At 42.3% G+C, this 16,879-nt stretch overlaps 1 long non-coding RNA gene across 2 annotated transcripts; it reads right to left on the minus strand.

Annotated features, from left to right (window-relative positions):
- Positions 1-2,511: 2,511 nt before the first annotated feature.
- On the minus strand, positions 2,512-8,686 carry LOC309525939. 2 transcript variants are annotated; one of them, XR_014216590.1, is made up of 3 exons: positions 8,329-8,686; positions 5,520-5,572; positions 2,512-3,552 (listed from the first exon to the last, which is right to left on the minus strand). It is a non-coding gene; the product is annotated as an uncharacterized lncRNA (long non-coding RNA). The 2 variants fall into 2 exon arrangements; XR_014216591.1 differs by lacking the exon at positions 8,329-8,686 and adding an exon at positions 7,002-7,404.
- Between the last annotated feature and the right edge of the window lie 8,193 nt (positions 8,687-16,879).

Raw genomic sequence — 16,879 nt, forward strand, 5'->3', positions numbered from 1 at the left:
CACGAGTGTTTTGGTAGCTGCCATAAATCAGCACCACCTGGGCACAATTCCAGGCAGAAGCTGCTTGTTCAGAAGGAAGTTGTAGCATGGTGTCGCCCATTTTAATTACCCCAGCTAATCCATTCAGGGCAGGCCCCATTAGGATTGTGGTACAGTTGCTATTGCAAAGTAGCTCCACAGGGCTGGCTCACACATTCCATTAGTAACTTATAGTTATCAGGATCTCATAAGCAGTTTGACTCGTGGGTACTTACCCAGGCCACTGTCTCTTAGGGTTGGCTGCCCATGCTTGCTCAGGAGGTATCCATGTGATCCTGGCTACTCATGTGCTCCAAACATCCACACTGGGCTAAGTTCAGGGTGCTGGCACTGCTATAATAAAGCCTTATACAGCTCAGTACCAGGGTACCTAAAATATTGCCTTATCCCTTCCACACCCAACTGATCACTGCACTCTACAGGTGAGAACTGTTAAGTATAATTGACTTAATTGACACTGAAATGAAAACACCTGTATATTAATGAAGTTCTAAAATGAAAAATAGCTAAAAGTGTGTTGGTGAAAAGGTTATATTATGGGGCTATATTAAAGACAAGGAGAGTACTCTGAGCTCTTGCTGAGTTAATTATTAACTGATGGTTGTTCTCTGGCAGCTAACATGTGAGTGAACCTTTGATCAGGTGATGAAGGTATTGAGTTGCGAATCTCTATTTTGAAGGGAGTTGCCTTTGAGTCCTTTTCTCCCAAACTCCATGGAGTGAAGATGTAAAGGAAGCTCTCCTGAAGGGAGCCAATGCAGGCTGGAATGCAGGCGGTGGAGAGGAGAAAGAGAGACCTTTGCTTATAGGTCATATTTTGTAAGATGCTGAGCCAGTGCCTATGGATATTTTTGGATATTTCTGGTTGCATCTTTGATGCTTCTGTTTTATTTTGCACAGTTCTGCTAGTAAAATTTGAATAACATTTTCATGGGTCTGGACAATGCTTCCTTTCCAAAAGGAGTCAAATTTATTGCATCTAGGCACTTCAAACTGCACAATATCTGCAACAAGGACATCCCTACAAATGCAATCTGATCAGGAGGTTCATTCTGTGTGATGTTAGAATTGTGCCTTCACCTGCGCTTTGGAGCTCCTGATATGAGGTTTTAGCTGTTAGCCTCCATGTTGTGTCAGGAGTGAACCAAGGATGAGTTTGGCTAATGCGAAAGACCCTGGCTTGACCTTAGGTGTAGTATTGCCATTGGTTTTCCTATGCTTGATCTTTTTGCCAGCATCGAGGATCCAGAAAGTTCGTCTGACTCACTAGAAAGCCAACATGCAATAATTCTAATAAGATAGAATGACTGGAAAACAATAGGTTAGCTGGGGCAGACTTCTGGCATCTAAAAGCCCCTGCATCTGAAGACAAATTTCCTCCATCAATCAGAAAATCCACAAAAATGTAGATGCAGATCAGCAGAACAATAGCATCTGTATGTAAAACAGCATGACTCACCAGAAAGCTGTTTGCCACAGTCATTGTTCTTAATAGGTAAATCCATTCAGGAGGACTGTCCACTATGCAAACATCCTGGATGAGTCACCCTTGTTGTGGACATGTCCCAATCTACTTCTTACCTTTAAGACTGGGTTCTTCTCCCCTTCCCCTATGCGCAAGCACACCTACCTGGATTTTGCCCCCTTCTCATTGGTTATCATGCCAACTCACTGACACACACTTTTGAATCCCCTACAAACCCTTGCAAGCCCAGATTTTAACCTTGCTCTGTGTGTGTGTCATCTCCATGACTTCTGTGCCTATATGCCATCTTTCTGGAGATCCCCTCTGGGTTTCCTCTCTGTGCACCCCAGGAACACCTTCAAACTTGCTGCTGGACTTCAAACCTAAAGCTCTGCGAAGGGTCTGTGCCTGTGACCCTGTTTTACTAATAAAGACCTGAAATCTCTTTGGCCATAGACTCCTGAGCAAAATGCCTGGGTCACTCACAGCTCTTTTATTGTCTACACTCACATGGTGTCAGGAGTACTTTAGCCAGAATGGAAAATGAGCAAGGTCCCAACTAAAGAAGAATGGCAACTTAAGCTGATGGAATATGTGCAGCTTGCAAACCTAACATATAGAATAAGAGAAGAAGAATACTTTATTGGAAAAGAGAAGATTGGAAAATGTTTATTAAATATACGGAGGGGAATTGTGTGCACTTGAAAATGCTGGCAGCATTAAGATAAATACAACAGTGTAAATAAGTTTTGATGGATGTAATAATGGAATACTGAATGGTTTAGTTTATGTAAAATATGCAGGGATATATAGTATGCAAAATGAACCATGGAAAGAGAAGAAGGGAAGATATTGATATTTTAAGGATGTTTAAGTAAGTATTCAAAATAGTAAAAGAGAAAATTTAATAAAAATTATATATATATATATATAAAAGGAGTACTTTAGCCGGCACTAGAAGAGGTGAACTTTGCAAGACTCTCTGTTTTTAGTGCTATTCCCTCCTTTTTAGTTTAGAATTCTTATTTAAGACAGAAGTGTGAGTATGTGAGTATGTTTGAATATTCTTTTGTGTGCCTGACACTGTACCTAGATATACATGCTGCTGTGCAGTGTTGTTAAAAACTACATTTATAATTATCTTCTTTTTCTATCATCTTTGTTTGGGTATAAATCCCTAGCCTCAGATACAGTACCTGTAAATAGGACAGCACTCAGTTTGACGCTACCTAAATATCCGTTTTGGGGGAGCATCTTTCCAGGACCTATTCAATATCTTCCTCTTCCAACAAGTGGAGGTTTTTATCCAAGTCTTTATATAGATTGGACTACAATTGTATTTTTATGTTTTTATTGTTACATTGCTTCAGGATGTTTTATGGGAAGCAATTCACAAATGAAAATAAATGTATGTATGTATGAATGAATGAATAAAAAGTTATCTCTGTGGTGTGGGAGTGAGCCATGAGCGAGCAGATTTGGGGCAACAGCTTCATAACAAGGGTAATGAATGAATTGGGCCTTTTTATTAATTTGCTTGAGCCATTCTGGATGTAGCAACACAGTTGGCTTAGTTAGCAAGTGAAGGGGAAAGGGAACTTTGGGATCACTTCATTTTGCAATTTTTTTTATATTCATCTGAACAAGCTGAGTTTTTCAGCAGATTCTGGCAAGTGTAACCAGTCACAACTCCTTTGACAAAGGACCATTTTTTAGGGGCTGAAGTCAACGCAAGTTGGTTTCTTCAGCTTTTTTGGCAAGCCAAGTCAGGTTTACGAAATTTCTGTCAAGAGTCCAGACTGCAGCCTGACTCATCTCCGTTTCTAAAGTTCTGTTAAGATATGGCAGCTCACATTTTCAAACCAATACTGCATTTGAGTGCATAAAACAGGGTCCAGTGACTAATTCTCTTGTCAGGCAGAGCTGTCCAAACCTCCTTATGCTGGGCTGGGCGAGGTGTTCCTCTATTCAGCTCTGCTGGCTGAACTTGCAGATGAGAGGCCTATTGGCAGTTTCCCCACCAGCGGGAAGCTCCAAAACAGGATGTTCTGAGGACAGAAAGGGAGCAGGGATGAGCCGGCCCAGGATCCTGAGCTCGTCTCACAGCCATCATACCATGACCTTGGCTCTAATTAGGAGTGAATCTGTCCAAAGTTTAAACTTCATTGCATGAACATTTTAACTAGGGCCTTACCTACAGAAATTTGCCTCTCCGCAGAAACACTCAGCTGTGTTATTCCTGCAACTTACCAAAAAGCCAACTAGGAGTGATTCTAAAATGCAAACAAGTTACTTATTAGGGTAACAATGAGGAAGTTCCATATAAACTAGAGAAGCAAAAGTTAATGCTGATGCTATCTTTAAATTGCCCTGACTCTGGGATAACTGACTCTGAAAGTTTGTGACACCCAGTAGCACCACACGATGAGGCAACAGCTGACTGCATGACCCTCAGTTTGGAAACTCGGATGTTGAGCATAGAGAGCCAAATAGATCCTCTGCTACTGGTTTAGAATTCAACAGATGGACAACACTACACTACAAAAAAAAATGCCTGATTGAGCTCTCAAATGGATTATCCCTTAAAAACTGGGTACATCACGCTGCCCAACTGATGGGCAAATATGACCTCTCAGTGACCGAGATCAAAGAACTTCCCTTATATTCACAGATAAATATTTTTAAACAAACTGTAAGGGCAGTAGCAATTAAAAATGACCTAAACTTTATGTACACATCCACATGCGCCCCATTATATTTTAAACTTAGAGAGGCCCATGAACAAACACCTTGTTTTAATGAACTGACTTTTGTACAACTTCGGAAAGCTTTTACAGAGTTACGATTAAATACAATAAACTCTGATAATAGAAATGGGAGACACAGAGGCATACCAACAAACAAACGTGTTTGCATTAGGGGATGTCCTGAAGTAGAGGACCTTACGCATTATATCTTGCGCTGCTCCTTATATAATGAAGCAAGAGAATAATTTTTAGCACCTACAATGACAAGGTCCCCTGGCTAGAACCCCCCTGACATGATTTTAGATCTCCTCGCAGACATAGATAAGTATGTGACCTGGCGTGTAGCACTCTTTGCAACTGCCGCTAGGAAAATTATATAGCAAATTATATAGCCAAGATAGCCACCAACTGTAAAGGAGATGAATTTATTTGACCCTACCTACATCAAGCTATATTCTCTCTTTATCACCAAACTCCAAATTTAATTGTACATTGTATTAATTAACATTATTTTTAATATGTTAGTGGCCATGTGGTGATTTTAGCCTATAAATTTTATTGTTTAAAGTCTTAGCTTGTATATTAAGGTACTTCTATAACTCTATTTAGAGTAGGTAATGTCTTGATAATATACCGGTAAATGTTTTAAGTTTTTTGTATTAACCCAGCATATTTCCCTTTAACTGTTGAATGATTCTGTGTACATTGCGGCAGCCTTTGGCTATGTGCAATAAAACTAACTGACTGACTGACTGCCTGCATGACCCAAACAAATTATGTTAATGGACCTCACTGGCTCTCATATTTTGTACTACCTGCTATGATTCCTGCTGGTACCTCTTTTTAGTCTTGAGTTTTGTTTTCATGTGAATCCTAAATCTCAGGCTCTTTGATCACCTTGGAAGGACTTCCTTTGTTTAATCAGATTAAATACTTTGTTAAGAATGAAATCTGATGGGATGCTTTGCTGTAGCCCTGTGTGTGGCTTCTTTAATTATATCTGATATTCTTGATATCAGTGTGAGATCCGTGTAAAAAAAAAAGTGGCAAGCTGTTGGTCTGAGAAAGTGACATTTGCTTACCAGCCTTAGTCACGTAATATGGGCCAGGGCTGCAAAATGTTTTATCCTTGGCACAGTCAATATCCCTTGACTCCAGGGTCTATTTTTAAATTTGCACTTTCATAAAATTGAACTGAAGTCTCTTACGCTTGGCTGGTTGGCATCAAAAAAACAGCAGCAGAATTGCAAATTATTTTCAGTACTTACCTCCTTGACAATTACTTCTAATGTCTTCAGACATTATTTGTGTTTGGCAATACCTATGGAGGAAAGGAAACAGTTGTATGTGAAGAAGCAATATCTTTCATCCGGCTGTGAAGTCACTCTCAAGGACACTAATGACACTGTCTGAATGGTATATGAACCCTCCCTTCCTCTTGTGTCATCAGCACTATAATAAATTTTAGCCCATCTGTTTCAGCCACAGTTCATAGGAAATATACAAAGCACACTGAAATGCTGTATTGCTGTAACATCAAATATGCAGTTCATACAGAGCAGGACTGTGGCACCAAATTTAATCACATTTTAGTCAGCACTAAAGCAATGGGTGTGACCTTTTCACATTACTATCTGGCATCAATTGCAAGTTTGTTTTTTTAAAAAACAACAACAAAACATTTAATTCTTCTGTGTGGGGCCCAATGAGGTGCTGGGGCATTCAAACCATCAATGACCCAGGAGAAAAAGTTGTGTGAGCATTGTAGAAAAACTGTTGTACATGGGCAAAGTTGGGTGTTATAAGGAGATGTTTGTGAAAAGCAATATGATGAGCTTATTAGAACCTGGAGATTGTGTGAAGCAGCACTGCTGGGGCTGGATGGATCTCTATAAATATGGTCCATAAATAGCAACACCCTAGTGGTCCCGGGCCCTAAGGAAGTTAGATCCAGGGCCTTTGCAACACTGGTTCCGTCCTGGTGGAGCGCTCTGCCTCATGAGACCAGGGCCCTGTGGGATCTGATTTCTTTCCGCAGGGCCTGTAAGACAGAGTTGTTCCGCCTGGCCTTTGGCTTGGAGCCAGTTTGATCCCCTCCCCCTCTTTCTTTTTTCTTTTCCTTTCTCCTCCTGCGATGAGGCTGCATTTTAATATTTTAATTGTTGTATTTTAATCTTGTTTTTAAGTTGTATTCATTCAACTTGTTTTTATTATTGCTTGTTAGCCGCCCTGAGCCCAGCCTTGGCTGGGGAGGGCGGGGTATAAATAAAAAATATTATTATTATTATTCCCTCAGTTAGCACAGTTGCAAACACACAGGTGATCACAAAGACACCATCCATTTCCATGACTTCTTTCCCTTCGTTTGGGATGAAACTAATCCCTGCCCTAAAAGTATGACTCTCCACATTTGAAACAATCATCAGAATAGTGGACCTGGGGTCCTTTACAAAGAAGAGTGGGATATACATTTCATAAATAAATGAAATGAATATGTTATGTACTAAAGTTTTCACCCTGGGCCAGCAGGGGGATAGTGTAGATAGTTTTCACTCAGGTCCACGTCAGTTATTTTAGGCGGGAAAGCCTGGGTTGTTGTTGCTACAATGTTGATAGCCGGCTGCCTATAAAAGCAGGCCAGCTGAGCTGTTTGCTGTTCAGTTCTGTCCAGCTTACAATAAAGAGCTTCTCTGGAGAAATCACTGTGTCATCTGCTATGTTCGCCCACAACTTAACAGAATAACTCTTACTTTGTTAGCTAACTTGCACCATATTTATTTCTGTTGAACATCTCTTGCAAGACTACGTATTCCTACCCCTGACATCTTTGTTAATGATAACATTACTAGACTCCTAGTGGGCTGAAAGGTAGACTGTAGTACATATACAAAAATAAAAATAAAAATAAATGAATGATTCAATAAATACTTCAGTTGGGCCTCTCAGTTACTTCATGGAGAGCCCCTGCCTACAATCAATAAAATTCCTATTTTCTCTCTGGAAATAAAAAAAAGGTATATTTTCATACAACTTCCCTGACAAGACTCTATTTTGGGAGAAAGATGGAGAATGTTCTTTTGTGCACAAAATATGTGAACAGGCCCTATAATTGTGCATTGCCAGAATCCTGTGTCCTCATGCAGCATCCTAAGAACAGCCACAATTCTGCTGGCACAGTAAAGGCTGTGTGTGAGACAGAGAAAAAGAGACAGTCAGACAGAGAGACTTTGTGTTGCTTATAAGAAGCCAGGACCTGTACATATCTCAGTTATATTTTGCTAAATTGTGCATCTATGCAGTCTCATGTTTAATACTGGTGAAAGGATCTCTCAGGTAGGAGTTCTGGGAAAGACTCTAATGAGCTGTTGCCAGTTAAAATATTCAGGACTGTGCTGGGTGGATTGTTAATCTGGGTGTAAAGCAGCTCTTTATAAGCTTGGATGTGTGTGGTTCCCACAATCGAGAAGATGCACTGCATGTTCTTCCTGGTGCTAGAGCCTCTGAAAAGGAGGGTAGAATTAAGCCATAAATTACGTAGTTACTCTTGTCAGATACTTGCATGGACGCTTCACCTTTATGCTTGAGATCTTAATCTGAATCATATTTTTAATTAATTAATTAATTAATTTCAACAATTTATATACCACTTGACTATGCAGTATACAGGAGATTGAAATGAGTTTAAAAATGAGTTAAAACTGTAAAATCTGAACTAAATTAAAATAAAACAGTTGTCAGGAGCTGTAGTCCAGGGATCAGCAAACTTTTTCAGCAGGGGGCCGGTCCACTGTCCCTCAGATCTTTTGGGGGCCAGACTATATTTTGAAAAAACCCCAATAATGAATGAATTCCTATGACCCACAAATAACCCAGAGATGCATTTTAAATAAAAGGACACATTCTCCTTATGTAAAAACACACTGATTCCCAGACCATCCGCAGGCTGGATTTAGAAGGCAATTGGGCTAGATCCGGGCCCTGGGCCTTAGTTTGCCTACCCATGCTGTAGTCAGTAATAAAAAAAACCCTGATCAGTGAAGTTAATTCTTTATTCAAAGAAACAAAAACAGCACAGACCTAGTAATCAGAACAACTCTTCCCAGTAGGTCTTGCTCCAATGAGGCAATTGTGAGGACTGAAGATCCCTGCCTTCCCACCGTTCTCTAAGGTTCCTCCTCTGGTTCCTTCCCTAGCAGCCTAAGGCTCCTTTGTCTTGTCTCTCTTCACTCCGCTCTCTTCACTTCTCTGCATGTTCTGGGAGACATGGGAAGAGGGGAGCTGGTTGCAGGAGGAGTAGGAGACTTCCTAGATTCTGCAGCCTCCCTCATCTCTATCTTCTCGCCCCCACTCCTCTCCTTCCTCTGAGTCTGGACTGCTCTCTGCCAGAGCCTCTTCTTGCTCACTGTTGCCTCTTCAGCTTTGACAACTCCTCCTCCAAGTCTGTTTCCTCTTCACCCTCTGACCACTCACCATCGACCTATCAACTATCCCCTGGCTCTGAGCCTTCCTCCCTTCAGAGTTCCTTTGGGGGTTCCCCCAGCTGGTGCCTCCCATCGCTCCTCTGCATCCAGTCAGTCCATGACAGTAGTGAACTCGTGTTGAGTTATGAGACCCAAAGGGTCTCTAAGCAGCCTATATTGGTCCAAATATATATGCATAAATACATTATACTATAGAAAAGGAAGAGGGAGATCATAGAGGACATTAATATTTTATACAGAGAAAACAAAAACAAAAAATACCAGCATAAGCTCCCTCAGAACAGTGACAAAAAACATTAGCAGCATGCAAACAATAAACAATGGTTTCTCTGCTTATCTTACTGGGCTGTATAATAAAATTGCAATGCTGTTGTCATGCTGCAGTTGATGTGGCCTCCAATAGTGTGAAGACAAAACAGCAAGCAGGTGATTGAGCAAGCAGGGCAGGGGGCAGGGGGCCAAGGCAAACTGTTTAAAGGAGGGTGGGAGGTGCTTCCAAAAATGGTTTGGCAAACCATTCTCAGATGTGCCTGCCCCTCTCCTTTAAAATAGAGTGGGGGTGTGCTGGGAGAGGGAGTTGGTCAAGTGTAAAGGGAGCAGTGGTTGGCTAGGTGTGTGGGAAGCAGATTGGAAGCTAAGTGGGGTTGGTGAACAGAACAAGCAGGAGTAACAGCCCCAAGTACATAAAAAGAGCATAAGTAAAGCCCTTCTTTAGCAGGCCCAAGGCCCATCTGGTTTGGCATCCTGTTCTCTCGTTGATGAACCAGATACAGGTGGGAAGCCCACAAACAGGACATTAACACAATAGCAGTTTTCCCACCCATGTCCTCCCCTCCTGCAACTGATATCCAGAAGCATATCGCTTCTGATACTGGAGGTTGTATACAGACATCATGACTAGTCTCCATTTATAGTTTTACTGTCCATGAATTCGCCTGAGCCCCATTTAAAGTTGCCCAAGTTGGTGGCAAATTCAATAGCTTAACAATGCACTATGTTTCTAGATTAACTATACAGAATGTGAGGATTGTAACAGTGGATTCTGGTGCCACAGTATGGTCTGTATTTTTACCTCATATTCCTGTTCAGAAGGCTCAACCAGACAGTGCATGCAGGTGTGTATAACATAAGCCTAACAACCTACAATAAATAAGAAAAGCCACTTCTGTAGGGACAAGCGGGATTGGAAAAGGTTTGTGTATTTGTGTGTGAGAGGGGTATGTGAGAGGGGCTGGGAAGAGAATGCAACTCTTTATTTGCACATTGTTTCCAGACAACACCTCTATTCTTCTTAGAGTGGGCAGACGAAATATTTAGACAACTGAGAGACAGGAGAATATTCAACAACAAAATTCAAGGGGCAATTTTGAGAACTTGAGGGAAGAACATTTATTTCAGCTTTAGTCTAAGCTATCCTTTCACACATTGCTGACAGACAGGACAGCATGCTCAGGGGAAATACACCCCATAATAACTGCTTGCTGCCACTACATCAAATCATCCTTGCTGGGAGGAATGGACAAGCAAGGTCAGTGCTGCGGGCACCAGGGTAGAATCTTGCCCAAATCTGAAAAGAAAGCTCTAGTTGGTTTAAGCCAGTTAGAGAAGCATGGAGTGGGGCTGTTTGTCCTGGCATGGCGGCTCCTGTCCCTGTTCTTAGCTAGCTCTGCCTTTGACACACATCTGGCATTTTGGCCTTGGGCCCAGAATCCCAAGTAATTTTCCAAACCCTGCTCCCTGAGTAGGCGAGGGGGGGGAGTGTGGGGGGGGGAGAAGGAGGGAGATCAGTTTCCTTGTTAACAAAGGCTAACAACAGACAGAGCTTCCTGCTTAAATCTCAGTCCGTTACCCACCTCCTCCCTGTCATCTGTCTGCTCATAACTGCTGGAGGAGAATGCTGTAGCAAGTTCACCTGAGGGGGTGGGGGAGGAGGATAGAAGCAGAGCGGGAGAACTGATCTCTCGCAGCAGATAGCATCATCTTCCCTGTGAAATGAATGAGTCATCTCTGCAACACACTTTGCCTCTGTCAGCCAGAGACACGGGGTCCCATTTCCCTGCCTGCGGAAGCAGCCCAAATATGCATCAGCTTGACAGCACAACCCCCCTCCTTGTGAGCCACTTTTTTCATTTGTTTTTTAATGGTCGGCACCTTTTATTTTAATACACACACGCACTTTCAATTATGTTTGCTCTTTTGGTTTGAACTAGTCACTTTAAAGGACAGATTATTTGTGCCTTTTATAGTACTGGCACCATACAGGGTGGCCAAGGGCCAGTAAAACAAAACACATTGTTTATTTAACTACACTAAAAAAGGGTGCATGCGAAATCTAGCTGAAGTTCTTTACTGCAGTGGCTGCAAAGCTCTTTGCAGCTCTTGGCTCAAGCTGCTTTGGAAAGACAAGAATGAAGGACGTTTTTCTCCCAGCTTGCGAGTGGGAGAAGAAGAATAACCCTCTGCCTCACCCTGCCACCAATTTCTATCCAGCCTCCCCCACCCACATAGGCAAATGTGGAAGGATGACTCAGCACACCAAAGCAAAATATATTGAGCTGTCTCAACTCCAGTGCCCCCCCCCCCGCAATCTTCTCCTTTTTCTGAGCAGCTGGTAAGGCCTTCAGAGCCAGGGGCAATGGACATTTGTTGGCTCTTGCATTTCCAAGCGTGAGAATCCAAGGAAGAACATATGCCCTTGGCGTGAGGTCACAGAACAGTGGAAGAGAAGGGGACTGCGCCAATCAGCACTAAGTGACATGTGAATACCAGGAGATGAGATGGTGTTTAATGATGCCATTTCACATTTTAGGGCTGGAGTGGCCAAAGATGGGTGGGGGGCCCTCAGCAAGATCCATGAAAGTCCATGAAAACTAGTTGGCGGGAGTGGGGGTAGTGAAAGAGTTTCAGTGGCCATTATTAGGCGAGCAAGGACTTTGCTAGACACATTAGATACAACATAGGAGCCAACTCCTAGGGGCCTTGGGGGCTTTGGACCCCACAATAAAATACTTGAGGGGGCCAGGCCTCCTAAAGTTGATGGGCATTGTTATTCAAATGGTGTGTGTGCACTGCGTCATGTAATTGATTATATGAGCGGGGCTTATCTGGGCCTCCACAATATCTTATTCAAGTTGGCACCCCTGAGATACAAATATACTGTGAAAGAAGACTAGAGAAGAAAATGAGGTGCTAGACCAGGCTTCCTCAACCTCGGCCCTCCAGATGTTTTTGGCCTACAACTCCTATGATCCCTAGCTAGCAGGACCAGTGGTCAGGGATGATGGGAATTGTAGTCCCAAAACATCTGGAGGGCCAAGGTTGAGGAAGCCTGTGCCAGACAATGTTGGTGGGAATGCCTGGTATCCCTCCTTATTACACGGAGTCGTTCTTGCTTAAAAGTCCACTCTTGAATAGTGTTATGGATGTTCAATATTTGTTAAGCTGATTGCTTGTTAACAGAGATGATTGGTTGATCTTTCTTCGATGGGAGAAAATAAATGACTCATTCATTAAAAAACCCCAAATCTATCTGCAAAATGGGGTGTGAGGGTGTGTGCTCAGGGGTATGTGTGTGAGAAAAGAAAGTAGTTGGTCATTTGAATTAGGACAAAGAGATAAGCAGAGAGAATTTAATGTTTGTAACTGGAGGAAGCAGCTGGGAAAGAGGTTGTGCCGTTGCTTTGTGAGATCTGAAGCAATGTTTTTAATAGGCCAGTCAAAATGTCACAAAATACTGGGTGTGAGCTTTCGAGTTATCCAAAACTCTTCATCAAGCCAGATGGTTTGGGCGGGGGAACACAACTTGACTGATGTGGATGCCATAAGGTCTGAATCTGATCATAGTCTCTGACGGAAAAATTCATTGGAAGCCAAGATCCAAGTTTGGGGCAAGTACTCTTTGGTGAGAGAACCCCAGCAGAGATTTAGCATGGCAAAACATGTAATGCTTCTGAATGTCAGTTGCTGGAAACTAAGGGAGGGGCTCTTCTGTTTATGTTCTGCTCCCTGGTTTCACACAGGCATGTGGTTGGCCAATGGGAGAACAGAATACTGGACTAGATGAGCCATTGGACTGATCCAACAGGCTGTTTTTTTGTTGATGTTCTTAAGCAGCCCAGAAATGTTAGTGGATCATGTAATTATATACCTTAATCACTGGTGCCATTGGACTTGGGGTGGAGTCAGGTACTATTCTATTCCTGTTTTAAGAGAGACAATAAAGTTATTGCCTTGCTTCTTCACTGACATGTCTTGACCATCTTTCTTCACATCATTTGATCCTGCCCCTAGAGGTGAATGTTGTTTTCAATAGCTAAAATGGCTTCCAACAGAATAATGCTGACTGCTTGAGGCAATGCAGAGTCCCTTGACAGTGTTTTCTTTTTAGTGCTGATCTTTAAAGCTTACTGTGACTCATTCCCCATGCCAAAATAATGCTAATATGTATGTGACAGCAGAAAACATTCCCACATAGCAAACAGGCAGCGTTCATTGTATATTCTAAGAGCTCCTTTTCTAAGGCCACGCAGCTTTTCGCTTTGGACCCCTACTATACCTCTCTCAGAGGCTCATTGGCTGTGCTCCTAACTTACATTTGATCTTGTCAAGCAAAGGCAGGAAGTGTCAGGTTGCAATGTGCATGTGTGACAGAGAAGAGGAACAGATGCCAACTGGAAAGGGAAAATATACGAAGCTGCTCTACAGCAAGTCATACTATTAGTCCATCTAGCTTAATATTGCCAACCTAAACTGGCAAAGGCTCCCAGCCCTATCTAGGGACACCAGGGATTGAATATGGAACCTTTCACATGCAAAGCATTTGCTCTGCTACTGAGAGAGGGTTCTTCCCCTGTCTTGCTTGAGTGGGATGGTGGGTGTGCACAATGCATGTATCTGAGCTACTTGGCTTCCAAAGCAGAAACATTTGAGAATGGTCTCTTTCTTGAAAATGGTACTGTTTGAGCCTCCTCCCAGAAGAATTGATGACACAATTTCTCAGGATGCAGCCATGGGGTAATTAGCATCTTTGTTATTATTATTCCTTAGGTAGTGTATAGTTGTGGATCATTTGCAGGGAACCAGGTGCACAGAGGTACACTTAATACCCGGCGGAAGGGCCTTTATTTCTTAATGATCATTACAATTGGCTCTTGAGGAATCGCTGAGAACATTAGGAGAGGCAATCATGTTGGATAGCTGCTCTGGGGTGAATGGAGCTGAGTCTTATTAAATCTTAATGCGAGCTTTATTCCTGGGAAATGTATAAAGCGATTAGGTAGAAAATTCTAATGATTTAATTAGAAAAATGTCTGGGAAATGCTGTGCCACGTGACATTGCCGTTGTGGCCCGATCCTATTCTCAAGAGGGAAAGGCCAAATCTTGAAACACAATATCTGAAAAGGAGAGTGGAAATTTAACTACTCCTTCCAATAAAGTTGCAAGCTCATCAGATCCCATCCAGCCTTAAGATAGTAAGTGGGAGGCATTTTAGCACACCCACTTGAATATTCTTTCCCCCAAAATATTGGGGAATATTCTTTCCTTTCTCATTGCTATAGGCTAGCTAAGATGGCATCTTGGTGCCTTCGGGACCAGTTGAGTGGTCTATTTCTTCCTCTCCTCACCTCACCCTCTTCATTCACAGTGATGATCTTACAACCACTCCCCAGCCATTCACAGTGCCAATTTGTGGTGGTATTTGGAAACTACAGGTCTCCTCCAAAGCAAGCAAAGGAGAAAGGAGCTGGTGGTACTATTTGGGAACTCCTGCATTAGGGAAAGAGACATGGCTCAGTGGTACAGCAAATGTTTTGTATGCAGAAGGTCCCGGGTTCAGTCCCTGGCATGTCCAGGTAGGTCTGGGAAATTTCCCTGTCTGAATCCCTGGAAAGTCATTACAGACAGTACTGAGCAGTGGTCTGACTTCATAGAAATCAGTGCCTTGTGTTTCTGCCTGGTCTATATCGTAATTTTCTCATGGAGCTAGAATGTGGTTGCTGTTCTTTAAATCATAGGGAGGAATTCAACATCATCAGCACAAGCATTCCTTCTTGCCTGGCAGAATGACCCTCCCTCTCTCCCCACTGCACCCTGTTCTGGGAACTCTCCTGCTTCCCCCAGAGCCGATGGGAGGAGGAAGGGGAGGAGAGGGGAGCAAAGTCCCATTGCATTATCAGTGACACACTGTTGTTGGGGCTATGTAGGGGAGATGTTGCGGAGTGGTAAGATGTGAAAGAATCTGCAGTGATGGTGGTTGTGGGGAGAGAGGGTGGAACTGGATGGCCATAATCTCACACAGCATTAGGCATGTTTCAGTCTCTTGATCTAAATGTCCTTAAGCATCTCTATGGAGTTGCAGTCATAAATGTTGTAGGTATTTTCAGCTCTATGATTTATGAACTGTTAATGAGGCCTCTCTAGTTCCTGACCATACTTTTTACTGATTGTGTGGTGAAGCACTAGCCCTGCACAGATAGACCCCACAACAACTATATTTAACTGTAATGTCTCTCTTTTTGGAGTGTAATGAAAACTTTAAAGGCCAACACATTTTGTGTGGGCTAGGATCTAGACAACTGGAGTTTGGGGGCATGTCTTAATGTAGGGTGGCCATATTTCAAACAGTAAGAATACAGACAGAAAAGTTGTTGAGCTGTTTTTGGCAAAGTTGTTGGGTTTGGGGGGAAACCGGCCAAAGCAACACTGCCAGTGTGGGCTGCCATATATCTGGATTTCCCCGGATCCCCCCCCCTCTTTCTGCTGCTTTCCACCCGGACACTGCTGCTGACTGCAGTATTCTGGATATGTCCAGGAAATGCTAGACGTATGGCAACTCTACTTAATGGTCTTCTTATAGATTAAGCTCATCTCACCGATGGCATTTATATCTCAGTCTGTTTCTGCTCTGCGCTGTCAGCAAAAGAGAGATAAAAAGGTGGAAGATGACTGATTGCTGAGTCATCCTTTTCTTTTGCTCCACTTCCTGTCACCTGCTACTACTACTACTGTTAATCCAGGAACCTTTGAGTTCAGCCTAGAAAGGCAGAGGTATTTATTCTTCCTTGCAGGCAGTATTTCACTGCTGTGCTGACAGACTGCAGCATGCAAGCTGTGTACTAAGATGCCATCTTCTGGAAGCTGACAGTTGCAAGTGAATTAATTGTGACAGGAGAAGAAACTCTGCAGACTGGCTAAGGCATCAGGAAGAAGTAAAGGGTTGTCTTCATGAGCTGTTGGTGCTCTTTTCCTTTTGTAGTGAATAAGCTGAGCTTCATTTTAGACCACTTTAGCTTGTGGGTGATGAATCAGCATTAACACTAAGATTGCATGGACATGTAAACACAAATCAGGACTCAAAATGATTTTTCCTCTTGTGGTTTGAGCCCAGCTTCTCTCTGAATTTGTGACCCATTTGATAGACGCACTGGCCAATGAATCACATTCTGGCTCCTTATTCTTTTTACTCATGTTTCAGGCAATCTGTCCAATTTTTGATTTGTTTACTGTTATTAAATGTAATGTACCTTCACCCTCTTCTTCTATTTTCCTTTAAGGGCAGAATAAAATTTTGAAATGTTGACAAAAATTTCTTTGTAGAAGAAAGAAGAAGTTAGTAACATCAGCAGTTCCCAACCAATCAGTGCTACCCACCACCAGAAATTATGTGTGTGTCCCCCGAACTTGATTTCAGGGAGTACTTCTTAGACTCATATAATCATAAAGTTGGAAGGGGCCATGAGGGTTCTGAACAAAGCATGGTGGATGCTTCCACTGTGGGCTCACTGCTACAATGTGCACATTGAGATTAGGCACGGGGGAGGAATGCTATTCAGTTCCAATTTAAAACATATATCTAATTCTCACAATATACCTAATTCTCACTTTCCAAAAAAAAAATATGTGAACTGAAACACAGCCATCCTTTCAAATTTACACTTTCTGAATTATGCAGTGTATTTCTCCAGCAAAGTAATGTGCATAAAAATGCATATACTAGGATAAAGTGTTTGTTATTATATTAATTTGCAAAAATGTGTATTTTAGGAAAAAATTGTATTAAAAACTGCATATTAGGAGCAATTTGCACTAAATTGCTATTGAATTTTCACTTTAAAAAAAATCACAAACTGATATGGAAATGTGGACA

The sequence above is a fragment of the Podarcis vaucheri genome, assembly GCF_965113315.1.
Source record: "Podarcis vaucheri genome assembly, chromosome: 2".
Taxonomy (NCBI): Eukaryota; Metazoa; Chordata; class Lepidosauria; order Squamata; family Lacertidae; genus Podarcis; species Podarcis vaucheri.